Genomic DNA, 15,910 nt, shown 5'->3' on the forward strand with positions numbered 1-15,910 from the left:
GGTAGATACCCTAAAGCACTTTGCATCTGGATATTTATTTATATTCTTTTAAAAACTGTTTACATGTTTAGCTTGTATGTCCTCCTCTGTCATGTGGTACAGGGGAAGCGCATAATCTTGCAGAACACAGGTGAGATGTTTGGGATGTGTGAGAGAAGAGGTCCTGGCAGGTTCTGCATTCCCAGAGAGACTGTTTTGGGACAGGGAAGTGTTTTTCCACAGTCTGTGTGGGTGATGACTAACCTCCTTTAACCAGGGAATCCCTGTTTGTGTTCAAACTGTTGCTGCTTTGCCAATTGTTACTTGAGGCTTTTCTGCAATCTGAGTGCACACCCCAAACTCGGATGCCCCAGGTTTTTGGAAGCTCCTAAATGCAGTGGGACTGATGTATCATTGAAAGCCTCTGAGGATATAGGTAAGCTCCATCGAACCACAGGAGGAAAGTTCCCAAAAGCCTCCAGAGCCAGTGCTGCTTCTAGGGCATATTGCTAAATAAAACCACAGTGCAGTCTTTCCTTGGCCAGCAAGGAAGCCACCTGTTAGGAGTCACTGGTAGGTACCATCAGTAATCAAGGAGAAGAAATGAGGAAGATTCCAGAAGTGTTTTGGGGCTGAAAACAAGAAAAGCTGCTTAAATCACTGTGCAGTATTTGTGCTTGCACTGCAGAGGGTGGATTGCCACTTTTGGGTCAGGCCCATAAGGAGACAGGTTTGTCAGCCAGCCCAGATGCCGGGGTGGAGATTCACCCAGGAACTGCAGAAGAAGCACATTTATGTCCATCTACCTCCCCAAAGAAAGTGAGGCCCTATTTGCTTATTTTATGATGCTGCTAATGGTGCTGTAGTGTGTGTAATGTTTCTTTCTAATGCTGAGTTGGGGGCACTGCTTCTGGAGTCAGACAACTTCATGCAATTGGCACTGGCCAGAATCTTGCACTGGGGCACCGTGAACAACGCTGGGTGTGTCCTGCCCAGGGTGCTGGGTCACCTGTGCTGTCCTGTGCCCTGCTGCCTGGCCTGCTCCTAGCTGCTATGAGACAGCAGTGGTCCAGGACTTTTTATTCCCACATTAAGATGGTGTATTTGCCAAAATGTAAACAGTAAGATGCCTGTGAGTAAATTATGCACACTCCATAACGGCCTTAAAAATTGCGGCATGCTTCTATCCCAAGTTCAAGTTCTGCCTTTTTAGATTTTCCTTAACTTGCAAATTCACGTAATCTCAAATCTAAAACAAGTTTCTATTTCCTTTAGTTACTCAGCAAGCAAGTTATTTTTAAAGGTCTTTTCAAGTAACCTTTAATATTGATTTGCTATGATATTTTGCTGTCACAGGAGGTAAAATACTTGGGATTATGCACCATGTGAAACATTTCATGTTGGTTTCTAAAGGTCGCGTCCTGACTGAGAATCTCTTAACTAACTTCTTTCAAATACTCGATTGACAAAGGAATGTTCACAATGCCCAAAAATTTAACTTTTTTTTGTTTTTTAAATAAATAATGCAGTTCTGTCTTTCAGAGTTACTGGTTTTCAGTATTTGTCTTTGCACAGATTGAGGGAACAATTGCAGTATTTTGGGTAGAACAAGACAGCCTTCCAAAGGCTTTGGAGGGACTGAAGATCTTTTTGATGGATGGGTGGATGGATTAAAGCACATTTTGCTGTGGCTGGTTTCTGATCTGAAAAGGAAAACTGTTAGAGACTTTTTTTTGAGTAAAGATGTTCATGATGACACTACAGCTGGATAGCTATCACCTATTTTTCAGCAATCTAAACATGAAAAGGAACAACTGACCAGGTTTCAAACAATGCTCAGCACAGTCACCAACCCTCTAACAAGGAGGAAGAACAGTCTCTCCATCAAGACCTGGCAAACAGGATCAAGATTCATGATTTTAATTTCTGCAGTTGCCTGGATCTCAATATGCCTGGTGCCTCAGTTTCCCTGTTGATAAAATAGGAATGATGTTACTTTCTTATTTGCTAACTCTGGAGTGCTGCCAGGCTTCCCTCATTAATATTCTAAGATGCTTGCTCAGACTCTGGGAGGAAACTACTTCAGTAAAGTATGTAAATAGTGCAAAAAAATAATTTAGCTACTCAAAGTGGATTAGTCTCCTTGTTTGGGTTGCAGAATTAATGCCATCAACTAAACACCATGTGCCTCTTTGTAGTGATGGTTTTTTTAAAATAATGCATCTATTTTAAGAGTCTATTTAAAGAAAAAATATTTAGATTTGTGATTAAAACCCTAAACCATTTGTATAGATTTTCTTTTACTTGTAATGACAAATTTCCTATATGATTCATTACAACCTTAGCTCCTATATTTGTGAAATACAGTAGCTTTGCAAATTCTGTTGGGATTTTCCTTGTATACTGAGCTTTTTTTAAAAAATATGTCATTTTGAATCTAATATATAACAAACTGAACATTGTCAAATCCTTCTGTTATTTGAGAATAACTTATGTTGTAAATAAAAAAAATAATAAATCCAGATTTTATAAACATTTCACTTATTCGTGCAACTTTTAGGTAAGTGTTCTGGATAGGCAGACAAACTGTTAATTAGAATCATAGAATGTTAAGGAGTTAGAAGGAACCTTAAAGATCATCTAGTGCCAACTCCTCCTGCCATGGGCAGGGACCCTCCCGCTAGACCGGGTTGCTCAAGGCCTTATCCAGCCTGGATTTGAAAAGCCCCACCCAACCTGTCCAGGAACACTGCCAGGGACGGGGCATCCACAGCTCCTCTGGGCAACCTGTTCCAGTCACCACCTTCACAGTAAAAAATTTCCTCCTATTATCCTTTCTAAACCCATCCTCCTTTAGTTTAAAGCCATTCCCCCTTGTCTTGTCACTATGTATCCTTGTGAAAAGTCCCTCTCCAGCTCTCTTGCAGCCCCCTTTAGGTCCTGGAAGGCTGCTATAAGGTCTCCCTGGAGCCTTCTCTTCTCCAGGCTGAAAAGCCCCCACTCTCTCAGCCTGTCTTCAGAGGAGAGGTGCTCCAGCCTCTGACCATCATTACTTGGTGTGATGTTTTTTCCTAAATCTCTGTATTCAAGGGGCAAACCCAGACTGGCAGCACTGCCAGTGTCTGGGCACTTTGGTTGCCTGTACAAGCTGTAGCACTGTATGCCATTGCCCTACACATGGCTCAGCTTTTGGCGGGTATATCCAGAGCTTGTCAGAAACATCCTCCTCCAGAAGCAGTTTAGACTTGTCCACCTCAGTTACTGCTGCAGGCAGGCCTAATTTTTGGGTTTAGAACCCATTTTTTCTACCTCTGACTTTTCTCCAGCAACTTGAGGGTGAGACGATCTACCTCTTTGCAACCCACAATTAAAGTGCTCTTTTTTTCCTGTTAATCTGGGATTCTTACTGTTCAAGATCTGCATTTACTGTCAGCTAGTTAGTTCTGTGGTTAGTTGTTGCGGGTTTTGTGCAGCTTGGAAAATTGCCCCTGGGAAGCAGTTAGTTAACATGGAGGCAAGCAGAGGTGTCCCCACACTGAAGGGGCTGGAAGGGCTCCCCAGTGCAGCTGCCCTCAAGCAGCACCTCTAAGTGCTGAGAATGGGAGAGCAAGGCTGCAATATGGCACTTCTCCATGGATGCCAGTGGCAGACAGTCAGACAGTTCTTGCTGACAGATGGCCAGCAGTGTTTTACAGTTCAGGCTTGAGAAACCAGTGGTGTAAAATGTTTTAGGAGGGGTTAAGTTTTAGGGCTATTTCTATACCTTCTACTGGAAACATCCATTCTTCCCATTTCTTGAAGAAGGAGATTGCAATATTGAATATCAAGCTGTGACCAGCTTGTTCCACTATGTTGCTTGCAGTAGTGCAGTATGGAGTGTTTGAGAAGAGCATCCAGAAAATGTCTTACTATTCCATTACAGATTCACACAGGTTTGTGAAGGAAGAGGCTGTACCCTTACCAATGGTTGCATGCCATGTCACTCATGTAAACATTGGACCCTTCTCCAGACCGATTTAGGATGCTTTTGTTTGTTCTTCAAACATCCCACAGCAGTGAGCCATCAGGGTCTAATTAGAAATTTTGCCTAAAAAGAAAAATCCCTTTGTTTTGCTGCCTCACTGAAATACCTCATGAGCAGGTGCAGCCGATTTGCCTTTGCAGCTTTGTATGTCCAGTGGATGTTCCCTTGTATCCTGCCAATACATTTCCTCTCAGAGATAAGCAATCCCCAATGTGTCCATCTCTTGTCAGTGAAGATTGCTGCTTGACCTGGGATACTTAATATTTTTCTTTTGTTCTGTAACCTCGTTTCTGATGTAGGAACACAGGTTTGCGTGTCTCAGCTTCCCCGAGACCCCTGGGCTTGGAGTTTCCTGCTGCTTGGCTTTGGGCCTCAGGAGCTCTGGCACATGTGAAATACAAAATGTGGGACCTGGGGGTGCCTCCATGTCCCTGCAGAATGGGAGATATTTCTGAACCTTGGGTTGGGGCACTGCCTGCTTTGCCTTCCTGTCTACTGAGAGGGAGGACTTGCAGTGGCAGTCCCTAGAGCGAGAGTAGAGGGAGGATGGAGCAGATGGAGGATGCAGGCCACTTGCTCCCTCTCCAGCCTTCTGCATTCTCCATGTATTTGTAAAACAACTTTTGTTTTAAATTGAATTGAATTCTAAGAGAGCTATTAAATTACAGAAATGCTTCTCACTGACCTATTACTCTGCATTCATGTTGCTAAAATTTTGGATATGTTTCTATAGTCCTCCCGCCAGTTCTTTGTCAGGGTGAAGGGTTTAGTTGGCTCTGTTAATCCACTCTCTAGCTGAAATTGTTCATTTAAATCGTTATAAAAATCCACTCTTCCAATGTGAATCCTATATTCCCAGATTCGAGTACTGCTGCCAGTGCAAAGACTTCAAATTCTCTGAGTGCAATCCACACTGTGTCAGTCCAAAGCCAAATTGCAAACACTTATCCACAATTCCCCTTACTCAGCTGTAAGCTAATTTTTTTTAGCAGGCAACAATAGCCAAAAAAGTATAGGGAAAGATTATTAGAAGAGCTTAAGAAATGGTTAATTGATTCCTTCACAAGCTGTGGTATAATTCTACCACATCCTCTTATTGCAAAGAAGCAAAACCTTTAGTTCTGTTACTTAACATATTTTCAACACGTGGTTCTTTGGCGTCACAGTAATTAAGCGCAATCACAGCCACTGAAAGACGAAGTATGAAAAGACTGAGTGATTTTTTTTAAGCTGAAGTCAACTGAACCAGGGAAAGTAAGCTCACTGACATGATGAAAAAAGCCTTGAGTCCTCCGGTCTTCTACAATTTGCAAAGGCAAACACACTTGTGTAACTTTTTCTACCTACAGTGATGGATAATGTTCAGGTCATAATATGACATGTTGGGTGGTGAAGTTTGTTCCTGCAGGCTTGTTAAGAGCATCGCTCACATCAGGTCTTTCTTGTAGCTGAGGTATGATGTGCCCAACAATGCTCCCCTGTTAATTAATTAAAATGTGCTGCAAACACCTAACAAAGTTCCTTGGGGGGCAGGGGGAGTGAAGTTCGCTGAAAACATAGGCAGAGGACCAGTATCGTCCAGTTGCAGTTCATACCTCCCAAAAAGTAACATTTCAGAGGCCAGGGGAGAGAGGAGCAACTACTGTCCAGCAAAATTACAATCTGAATGGGCTGCCATTTTCAGTGCTTTGCTGGGATGGCCATGATTGCTATAGAAACTTCTGAGAGTGAGACAGAGAGGTTTTCCAGCACTGGAAATTGCGAATGGAGAAGGTTAGACTGGGTGCAAAGCCCATTCAGTCAGGCAGCTGCCAACCGAGCCTCTTTGCCAAGTAGATTGTAGAAAACGCTGATTAAAATGTCCATGGAATACACCAGGAAAATTAGATTTCAGTCACAGCCGCCTGGCCAGTTTCAGTGGGCAGACGGCTCCAGTGTGTGGTGCACCTGGGCTTGTTCTCCCCCCATGGCCTCTCCCACAGCCGCTTGCCCCCAGCTCACAGGTACCTCAGTGAGGCTGCAGCAGTGATGCTGCAGCCATGGCAGTCTAAGGACACAGGTGAGATGAAGTTTGTGGGGATAGGTGGTAACAACCGGTCTAATAAAGGATGTCTGTGGGAGGAAAAAAAAGCCAGACATCATTCCAGGTGAGGGAGAAGCGTCCCTCCCCACTCGAGCTTTGCCATTTCTCCCAGGGCACAAGCCCAGATGTGGGCTGCTGCCACATTCAGCTCCCTCTGACTGGGCTGGCACCCCCATTTTGTCTCCCCCACCCTACTCACTGTGTTGGCACATAAACAGGACTACTGTCTTTGAACACTGACTGCCAACCTTTTCCCCTCCCAACAGCCTGCGATGGACAGATGAAACTGTCCCTTTGGGGCAGAAGACCTGGCAGTACACCCAAAAGCCCGCCAGGGAGGGCAGGAGACAGGGCTAAGGTGTTGGTGCTTCTTCTTCTTCTACACCTCTCCAGCAGCCTAGACAAGCCCTTGAAATCCCATCCCGCAGCCCATTGGTCCCCAGCTTTGGCTGCACACCCAGGTGCAGCTGCAACTCCAGTAGTGTTTCTCCTTAAAGGGCTGCTCTCACCTCCTTTCCCTACATCCATTCCCCTGTCCTTTCGTCTATGCTGGGGGAGGGTTTATTATCTTTTCGTGTTCATTGCTGGCCTTGGTAAAACAGCTTCTCACCCTTCTGGCAGCAGGCTGGCAGCACTTATTCCAGTGCCTCGCTCCCCACTGATCCTCTGAAGGACCGTTGGTATTATTAGGCTTTATCACTGTCATTGTTTCATTTCCTCCTCTCTCCTGTCTCTCCTCAGCCTCCTTTGATTTAACTCCAGGCAGTCAGCCAGCAAAGTCTCAGGCAGGTAAGCTCAGACACGTATAATGCTGTGACACAGTAACACAGCCATTTCCCTTCTCCATAAGTTGAGTGCAATTGGTGTGCCAGCTCAGGCAGCTTCCGCTTAGGATAGCTGCTTTTCCAGTCGTGCTTGGCTTTAAGGCAAAACAGTAAAACCAATGGAATTTCCTACCAACCTATATTGCAGTTTCCAAATATACTGGTTCTTCACAGGCTGTGCTTGGAAAAAAATGTTTGCATTAAGGTACAAAAAATTATATGGCCTGCATAAATAAAAGCAATGAGATTTGTCTTGCAGCATAAGGGTGAACGATGTAATAAGTCACAGTTTATCAAATCCATGAAATGTCTGCTGTATGAAATTTTTAAATTTTTTTTCATTAAAAAATGCCCTTTTGGTAGTAAATAGAATTGGTATTTTGGTCTGATTGTGATTCTGTTCATTTAAAATCCCTCAGTATACAGTTCTTTAAAAGTCAGAGTGACTTCATCCTCTTCTCTCAGAGCACCTGAAGACAGTGCTCAAACATCAAGACATCTACTCAAGCCAATGCCTGTCACTGCCTGCCCAGGCTTTTTATATGCATTGGTTATTTATTTTGCCAAGCTGGTGCAGTAGTGTGTAAACAAGCTGGTGGAGTAGTGTGTATGTATATGTGTGTATGTATATTATATGTACTCAAGGAGCTATGAAGGGGTTTGAAGTCCTTGTGGTCTGTAACTGCTCCCATAGCCATGAGTTAAGGCTTGGTTAATGGATGCTAATCTTTCAATTCTTGAACAATTCAGGAAATTAGTTATTGACATAATGGAGAAATTATCTGAGTGTATCACAGCAACCCATACTTGAGGACACCTCTGTCTGCTAAGGTTGACCTTAATAATTAACAGCCTTACCCAGTGCCCCAGAGGTGCTTTATAAGGCACAAGGATGAAGGTTAAATAGCTTCTGTGCATCAGATGTGCTCATTACATCAGTATGTCTATAATTGCTTTTCTGAAGCCACAGCAGCTTGTTAATTGATTGTTCTCATTTCACGGTCTTTCCAGGGGTCCCCTGTACCATTACAAAGCTGTGTCCTTGTCCTTGCCAGATTGCCTTTTCCTGTTCAGTCTGAGAACTAGTGTCCCCTCTCTGAACAGGGACTGCTTGCCATTCCTTTGCTTGACTTTGGTTGACTGTACAGTGCCTGGGTACCCTCCATTCCTCTGCCCCCAGCCCCACTCCTCCACCTCAGCTCCTCCTTCTGTGAAACTCACAGGCTCAACAGACATCTGCCTCCTGTTTAACCATCCACTTCTACAGTGTAGTATCCAGGCAGCCCTGCAGTTTTTCTCTGCTTGGTCCAGGGTTTATTTAACTTAGTTTTACAAAACAAGGCAACGATGATGAATCATAGGCTAAGTGTCATAAATGACTTGGTGGGGAAGACAAACAAGGTTTGCAAGGAAAGCACGACCAACTGGTAAAGCACCAGCTCACCGGTCACAGCCGGCATGTCTTCATGAGGAGAAAGTCCTGCTTGCCAAACTTCTTTTTACAAGGTAACCCACCTAGCTGACCAAGGGAAGCCAGCTAATGTCATCTTTTCAGACTTCAGCAAAGCTTTCAATACTGCCTCTCACAGAATCCTTCCGGACAAAATGTTTATCCAGCACACAGCTGGATAAACACATCATGTGGTGGGTGAGCAATTGGCTCACGGGTCGAGCACAGAGGATGATAGTGAATGGGGTAACATCAGACTGGTGACCTGTCACTAGTGGGGTTCCCCAGAGCTCCACGTTTAGGCTCTGTGCTCTTCAACATCTTCATAAATGACTTGGAAGCAGGACTCGAAGGGATACGAAGCAAGTTTGCTGAGGATACTAAATAGGGAGGAGCTGTTGATTCCCTGGAAGGCAGGGAGGCCCTGCAGAGACACCTCAACAAATTCGAAGACTGGACAATCGCCAACCTATGAAGTTCAACAAGGGAAAGTGCCAGATTCTACATCTGGGATGGGGCAACCCTGGATGTTCGTACAGACTAGGGAATGAGAGGCTGGAAAGCAGTGCCATGGAAAAGGACCTGGGGGTCCTGGTAGACGGCAAGTTGGATATGAGTCAGCAGTGCCCTGGCAGCCAGGAAGGACAACCATGTCCTTTGCATCAGGGAAGGGATTGTCCTGCTCTGCTCTGCACTGGTGTAGCCTCACCTTGAATATTGTGTACTGTTTTGGGCACCACAACATAAAAAAGTTAGAAAGTTATTAGAGAGCATCCAAAGGAAGGCAATGAGGATGATGAAGGGCCTTGAGGGGAAGCCATGTGAGGAGTGTCTGAGGTCACTTGGTCTGTTCAGTCTGGAGGAGACTGAGGGGAGAACTCATTGCAGTCTACAACTTCCTCATGACAGGAAGAGGAGAGACAGGCACTGATCTCTGTGGTGACCAGTGACAGGACACAAGGGAATGGCCTGAAGTTGTGTTAGGGGAGGTTTAGGTTGTATATTAGAAAAAGGTTCTTCACCCAGAGGGTGGCTGGGCACTGGAACAGGCTCCCCAGGGCAGTGGTCACAGCACCAAGCCTTTCTTGGTTCAAGAAGCATTTGGACAATGCTCTCAGGCACATGATGTGATCCTTGGGGAAGTCCTATGCAGGGCCAGGAGTTGGAATTGGATGATCCTTGTGGGTCCCTTCCAACTCAGGGTATTCTATGATTCTATGACCTGCTTCTCTGATCAACTGCTACAGCTGGAAAAAAAAATAGAAAAAGTTTCTGGGCTGAGAACACCTTTGCCAGCTCATTTAGAGGTGAAGCCATTGAGCTGTTAATGCCACAAGCTCCTGCCTATGTCCCATGTGAGAAATGAGCTTCAGAAGCCTCGGCCCTTGGGTCAAAATCCTTCGATGTACTTGGGTAACTGGCTAGAGTAGAAGGTGGGTCCCTACAATGGAGGAATTGGGCTTTAGTGCCTCCTGTCTTTTAAACAGAAAGATGATTGAATTTTTTGCTTGCTTAAAACAGACAGAAGCTCCTATCTTCTTATTACCTTTACTTCCCAGCTTTCCCACAGTCATGCAAGGGGGATGCACAAAGCCCCCCAATGTTGTGTCACAGGTCCCGGGGAGACTTTACTGTTTCACTTGGGTTGAGATGCTCCTGAGGAAGGGAGAGGCTAGACACGCTGTCAGGATTCATGGCTTCCTCTCCTCTAACTTTAGTGCATTTACCATCGGTGGCAACAGACAAGTTCAATGCTGTATTTTAAGTGACTTCAAGCACCACTGTTCCATAATCCAAGCAAAATGGAGAGCCCAGGCTAAAGCAGAAGTAAATTAGCATGAAAGGCTGACTTATAAGGCAAAGCTATCCCTAATCCTGTTTTGTAGGAATACTTTTGTACTTAGGTGCATCATACGCCATCATCTGGCTCCACCGTGTGTTGGGATTTCTCCTCTTTCCTCAGGGAAGAGAACATTTTTTCCTCACCCTCTGCTATGCCAGTGGTTCAAGCACTTGCATCACTCTCTTCACTAAGGTGTTGTGGTTGTGCCAAGCAGGCAATTTCTCATCAACCACGCTCATTGTTTCTGCAATTTGGTGGCCACTTCCAGTCAAAATGCATTCCCTCATTCTTTGCTTGTCTTCTCCAAAGCATGCACACACTGGCCTCTCCGGTGGTAAAAAATTAGCAGGCTGAGGCTATAAAGTCCTAGATTGGCAAGGACTTATGGGGATACTTGTTCTTAGGATAATGGAAGGACTCACCTGGAGAGCTCCCTGCCCCAAGAGCTGCACCTGCTGTGGCTCTGGAAACACATCCACACGCTCTGTGGTCCGCCATTTCCCAGTGATAAAAGGGACTGCCTGTTCCAGGACGGTGCCTCCGGCTTTCTCCTACCCTTATTTGTAAAATCATAGAATCACAGAATCATAAAGTGGTTTGGGTTGGAAGAGACTTTACAGACCACCTAGTTCCAACTCCCCTGCCATGGCCAGGGACACCTCCCACCAGACCAGGTTGCTCAGAGCCCCATTCAACCCGGCCTTGAACAACACTTCCAGGGATGGAGCACCCACAACTTCTCCGGGCAACCTGTTCCGGTGCCATATATATATCTTTTTTATACTCTACAACTGCTTTGGAAAACTCGCGTTACAACCCCGAGCGCAGACGGCGCTGGGCTGTCAGGGCGGCCTGCAAGGCGGCCAGAGCCCACAAGATGGCGAGCGCGCACCGCGGCCGGGCCTCCGGCGGGCGGGGCGGGCGGCCGCGCCTGCAGGGGCCGGCCTGGAATGAAGTAGGTAAAAATACGCCCCAGAGTGTCGCCGTCAGGCTGAGAACAAGGTCAGACAAATACACCGTGCTAGCCTGGCATGAAATTCCTTTCAGAAAATTTAGCCTAGAGAAGAGAAGACTGAGGGGGGACCTCATTAATGCGTGTAAGTATCGCAAAGGCAGGTGCCAAGAGGACGGTGCCAGACACTTTTCAGTGATGCCCAGGGACAGGACGAGGAGCAGTGTCCATAAACTAAAACACAGGAAGTTTCATCTCAACATGAGGAAGAACTTCTTTACATTGAAGGTGGCAGAGCACTGGAACAGGCTATCCAGGGAGGTCGTGGAGTCTCCCTCTCCGGAGGCATTCAAAACCCACCTGGATGAGATCCTGTGTCACCTGCTCCAGGTGACGCTGCCTTGGCAGAAGGGTCAGGGTTGGGTGATGTCCAACCCTATTCTGTGATTCTGTGAAACGCTTTTTAAAAAAAAAAAAAAAAAAGGAGACTACAAACACCCCTACTCCTGGCATGGGATACAGCATTCTGGGGACACCCGTGTCCTGTGTCAGGCAGGGTGGACACAAAAACAGGGGGGAGAGGGATCTTGAGGGGCTGTGGGGAGAAGAGCCTTCTGTAGGACATTCAAGACCTAACCTTCACCATGCCACAGATTTGTTTTTAATACACAACCAGTCAATTATAACTCGGTTTTGGGAAGTAAGGGCATCCTTGAAATGGGACTGCTTCATGTACAGCTAAATACAATATTTCATGTTGCTTGATCCTTGCCCAGCCTTCCCGTCATGACTAGATGCTGCCTTGCAATGGCTCAAGCTGAATCCTCCTGGCCACTGCGCTATGCAGGATCCCTTGGTGCAGGGTACAGGGCATGTGTGCTCCTGAGCGAAGCCACAGGCAGGCCCCCAAAAGCCTTTGAAAAGCCCAGGACTTCTGCATGGCTACCCTGTGACTTCTCAGTCAGGCATATCAATGCCTGGATCCTTGTCTCCAACCCATCCTTTTTAGCGCATTTTGGAATCATGTTGGCTGGGTGATGGAAGGCTGTCTCCACCTTGGGGTGCAGAAGTTCTTGGTGGGGATCACTGCTGCCCATCCACGTAGGAACTTTTTGGCAAGTAGAGTTGGTAGCACCATCCATGCCTGGGATTTTAAGTAATTCTGGGATGCTCATTGCACATACAAGTGGTCTTATGAGAAAGGGAGACTCACACAACTTCAGGCACAGCTGTGAATTCCCCACATTTAAGGGCAGCTGTGTTGACAAGTTGCTCTCTGTATCTTAGTGAAGGAATCTTCTTAATGTGGTCTTCTTCATCTGCTGGGATCCTGACACTGTTCTCAAAAAATCATGACAGAGCACTGGTAGGATTTGGCATACGGTGGACTCCTCAAAGAAAACCTCATGACTATGCCTTTATAAAAAGAGATGGCACTTGCTTGGGCTTACTATGGTTAAGAGCTTCAAGAAGCTCCCTAGTCCTGTTCTGCTACCCCTTCATCATCAGTCTCTCCGCTTCTCCTCCTCCTCCTCTCACAGAGTTCAGCTTGCAGCAATCCTCTCCACTGCCAGTATCCTGAGGAGACTGTGCAGGCTGTATCCTCTTCAAAAATATGAGAAAGGAAGCTAGAAGGTACTAGAGGGGACGAGACAACCTCTGTTTAACATTTCATGGGGGTTTTCTTGTATTGATTTAGGATTTTTTAAATTGTTTGTTTTTCTCACAGGAGCAGCTGTCTGCTTGGTCTTTCCTGTGTGACTTCCCCTTCCAGGCTCATACCCTCTGTTGACTGGTGCAAGCAGCTCCTTGTGCAGTCAGGTTCTGTTCTTCTGAGACACCAAACTCTCCCCATATAGAGTGCAAGCACCCCACATGGCATTCAGTGAGTCAGGCATTTCAATTCTCAGTGTTGTTGCACACTTAAGTACCTTTCAGGCCATATTTCTTAATCCTCAAGCTCTAAAAAAAGGCTAAGTTCAAGGAGAAAATATAGACAAACTTGTCAGACAGTGGTCCCTCTGTGGCTTGCCTAGAGGAAGAAATTATGTTGAGATTTTTTTAAGTCAAACTATTGTACAAACACATTGAAGGGAGGTTCATAAGAGGAGACTTTTCCTAGGTAACTTCACTCCTATAGAGAACCTGCTGGAACGGAAGTCTGATGATATGTAGGAAAATTACCACAGTGTTTCAAGAAACAAGAAAGACTATTGGTCCATCCAGAGTGAAGAAGAGACAAGAAAAAAAAAATCAGCTCCAATCAAGCATGCCAGAGCATAACCCTCTCTGCAGATCTCCTCTCATAACAGTCCAAGCCCATGAAAAAACTTGCAATCAATGGATGCTGAAGTCCACTGAAGGCCTTTAATGTAGCAAGTCAATGAACTTTGATGGAGCTGACTTTTCTGGAAAATCAGCTGGATTGCCAGGATAACCACATCACAGAAGGATGCAGGATGGAAGGACATGGATGTTTGCTGAAAAGTTCTATGGGCATGACAAAATTCAATGAAACTGAATGTCCTAGAAAACAGTTTCACATTCATCATGTCTCTTGGCTGGATTCCATAGCATTACAGAAATATTTCTACAAGAATTGATTAATTTTCACATTCTGGGCCCTGGAGAGCTTCCCATGCTGCTCAGAATAGGTAGGTCTTTTTGAGTACAGGCTTAAAGGTGAGATCTAAGCCAGCTGGGCAGAGCCAACATCTTTCAGTTACACATTACCATGCATATGACTGAATCCTGCAATCAACAAGCTGAAAGGAAAGAGAGTAAAAGGACTAGCTGCTTATTTTACCCACATTTAGCAGCAAGATATGCATGTAAAAGCAGATTAACTGAGGGGACAACAGTAAACTAATCTGAGCCAGAGAGCAAAGGTAAATCTTTTTTCTGACACTAGGAATAACCTTCATCTGGCCAGTGACTAAGCAAATGAATCCAAGGTACAGAGCAAGCTTGGTCAAAAGCAACATTCCCCCAGCGTTTTGAAGAAGTTTTAGACATAGGTTAAGTTCAGCCTAAAACAGGGGTTCTGCGGTTCTAAAACTGATTGTTCCTTAAAGTCTGGGTCAGCTCCTGCCTGGGTCTGTTTGCAGCTGCAGTCTTTGCAAAGAAGAGCAGCTACTGCAGGACTTCACCTGCTGCCTGGTTAAGCCATTTCCATCTCTCCAGCCAAAGCCTTATTCTTCTTACATCCTCTGTACTTCAGCTCTTTGCTCATGCAGATACTTCTACTGCTTTCCAGAGGTATGTGGGCTTCAGGAAAACTGCTTGGAAAACTGCTTTCATGTCCTCAAAAAAATCCTAAAACAAACAAACACAAACAAACAACCCCCCAAATCAACACCTTCCCCCCCACCCCCCCCAGCATTTCTTATTCTTAAAAGCTTTTTTCCCCCACATAAAAATAAGTTCAGGACTCTCACTTACTATTTGGAGATCTCAGTTTAAAGCCCTGCTCTGCCTCTAATTTCTATGTTCCAGAGAGTCTATGGACCAGGTTAATGGTTTGTGGGTATTGACGACAAGTGCATGACAACGGGACAACGACTCCACCCCTTCATTTCATAGAATCATAGAATGGTTTGGTTTGGAAGGAACTTTAAAGATCATCTAGTTCTAACCCCCTGCCATGGGCAGGGATACCTTCCACTAGATCAGGTTGCTCTAAGCCCTCTCCAACCTGGCCTTGAACATTTCCAGGGGTGGAGCATCCACAACTTCTCTGGGTAACCTGTTCCAATGTCTCATCACACTCATAGTAAAGAATTTCTCCCTAACATCTAATCTAGACCTACCCTCTTCTAATTTAAAAACATTTTGTCTTGCCTTATCACTACATGCCTGTGTAAAAAGCCTCTCTCCCTCTTCTTTATAAGCCCCCTTTAAGTACTGGGAGGCCACAGCGAGGTCTACCTGGAGCCTTCTCTTCTCCACGTTGAACAATCCCAGGTCTCCCAGCCTGTCTTGGTAGGAGAGGTGCTCCATCCTTCTGATCATCCCTGTGGCCCTCCTCTAGGTCTATGTCTTTCTTGTGCTGAGGATCCCAGACCTGGATGCAGCACTCCAGGTGGGGACTCAGGAGAAAAGAGCAGAGGAGGCAGAATCACCTCCCTCAACCTGCTGACCACACTTCTTTTGATGCAGCCCAGGATGTGTTTCATCCATGAGAACCCCCAGCTCCTTCTCCACAGGGCTGCTCTCAAGTAGTTCTTCCAGCCTGTACTCATGTCTGGGACTGCCCACGCCCAGTTGCAGCACTTTGCACTAGGACTTGTTGGAACTCATGAGGTTCTCATGGGCCCACTTCTCAAGTTTGTCCAGGTTATTCTGGATGGCAGCCCATCCTTCAGGAGTGTCAACTGCATCGTTCAGCTTTGTGTCATCTGCATCGTTCAGCTTTGTGTCATCTGCAAATTTGCTGAGGGTGCACTCAATCTCACTATATCAATGATAAAGATACTAAAGAGATAGAACCCCAAGGGACACCACTCAACACCAGCCTCCACCTAGACATAGACTCCATGGAGTCATTGACACAACTCTCTGGCTGCATCCATCCAGCCAATGCCTTATCCACTAAACAGTTCACCTTTCAAATCCACATCTCTCCAACTTGAAGATATAGACACCATGTGGAAATCATTTGCCTTGTTTCAACTCTGACTTTGTGCACAATTACCCTCTGGAACAAGTAGAAACCAGCAGACTTGTCTTAGAGTCTGAGAGAATAAAGCACTTGCA

This window comes from Pipra filicauda, unplaced genomic scaffold (assembly GCF_003945595.2).
Source record: "Pipra filicauda isolate LSUMZ 115617 unplaced genomic scaffold, ASM394559v2 scaffold176_size3548034_pilon, whole genome shotgun sequence".
In the NCBI taxonomy this organism is placed as follows: domain Eukaryota; kingdom Metazoa; phylum Chordata; class Aves; order Passeriformes; family Pipridae; genus Pipra; species Pipra filicauda.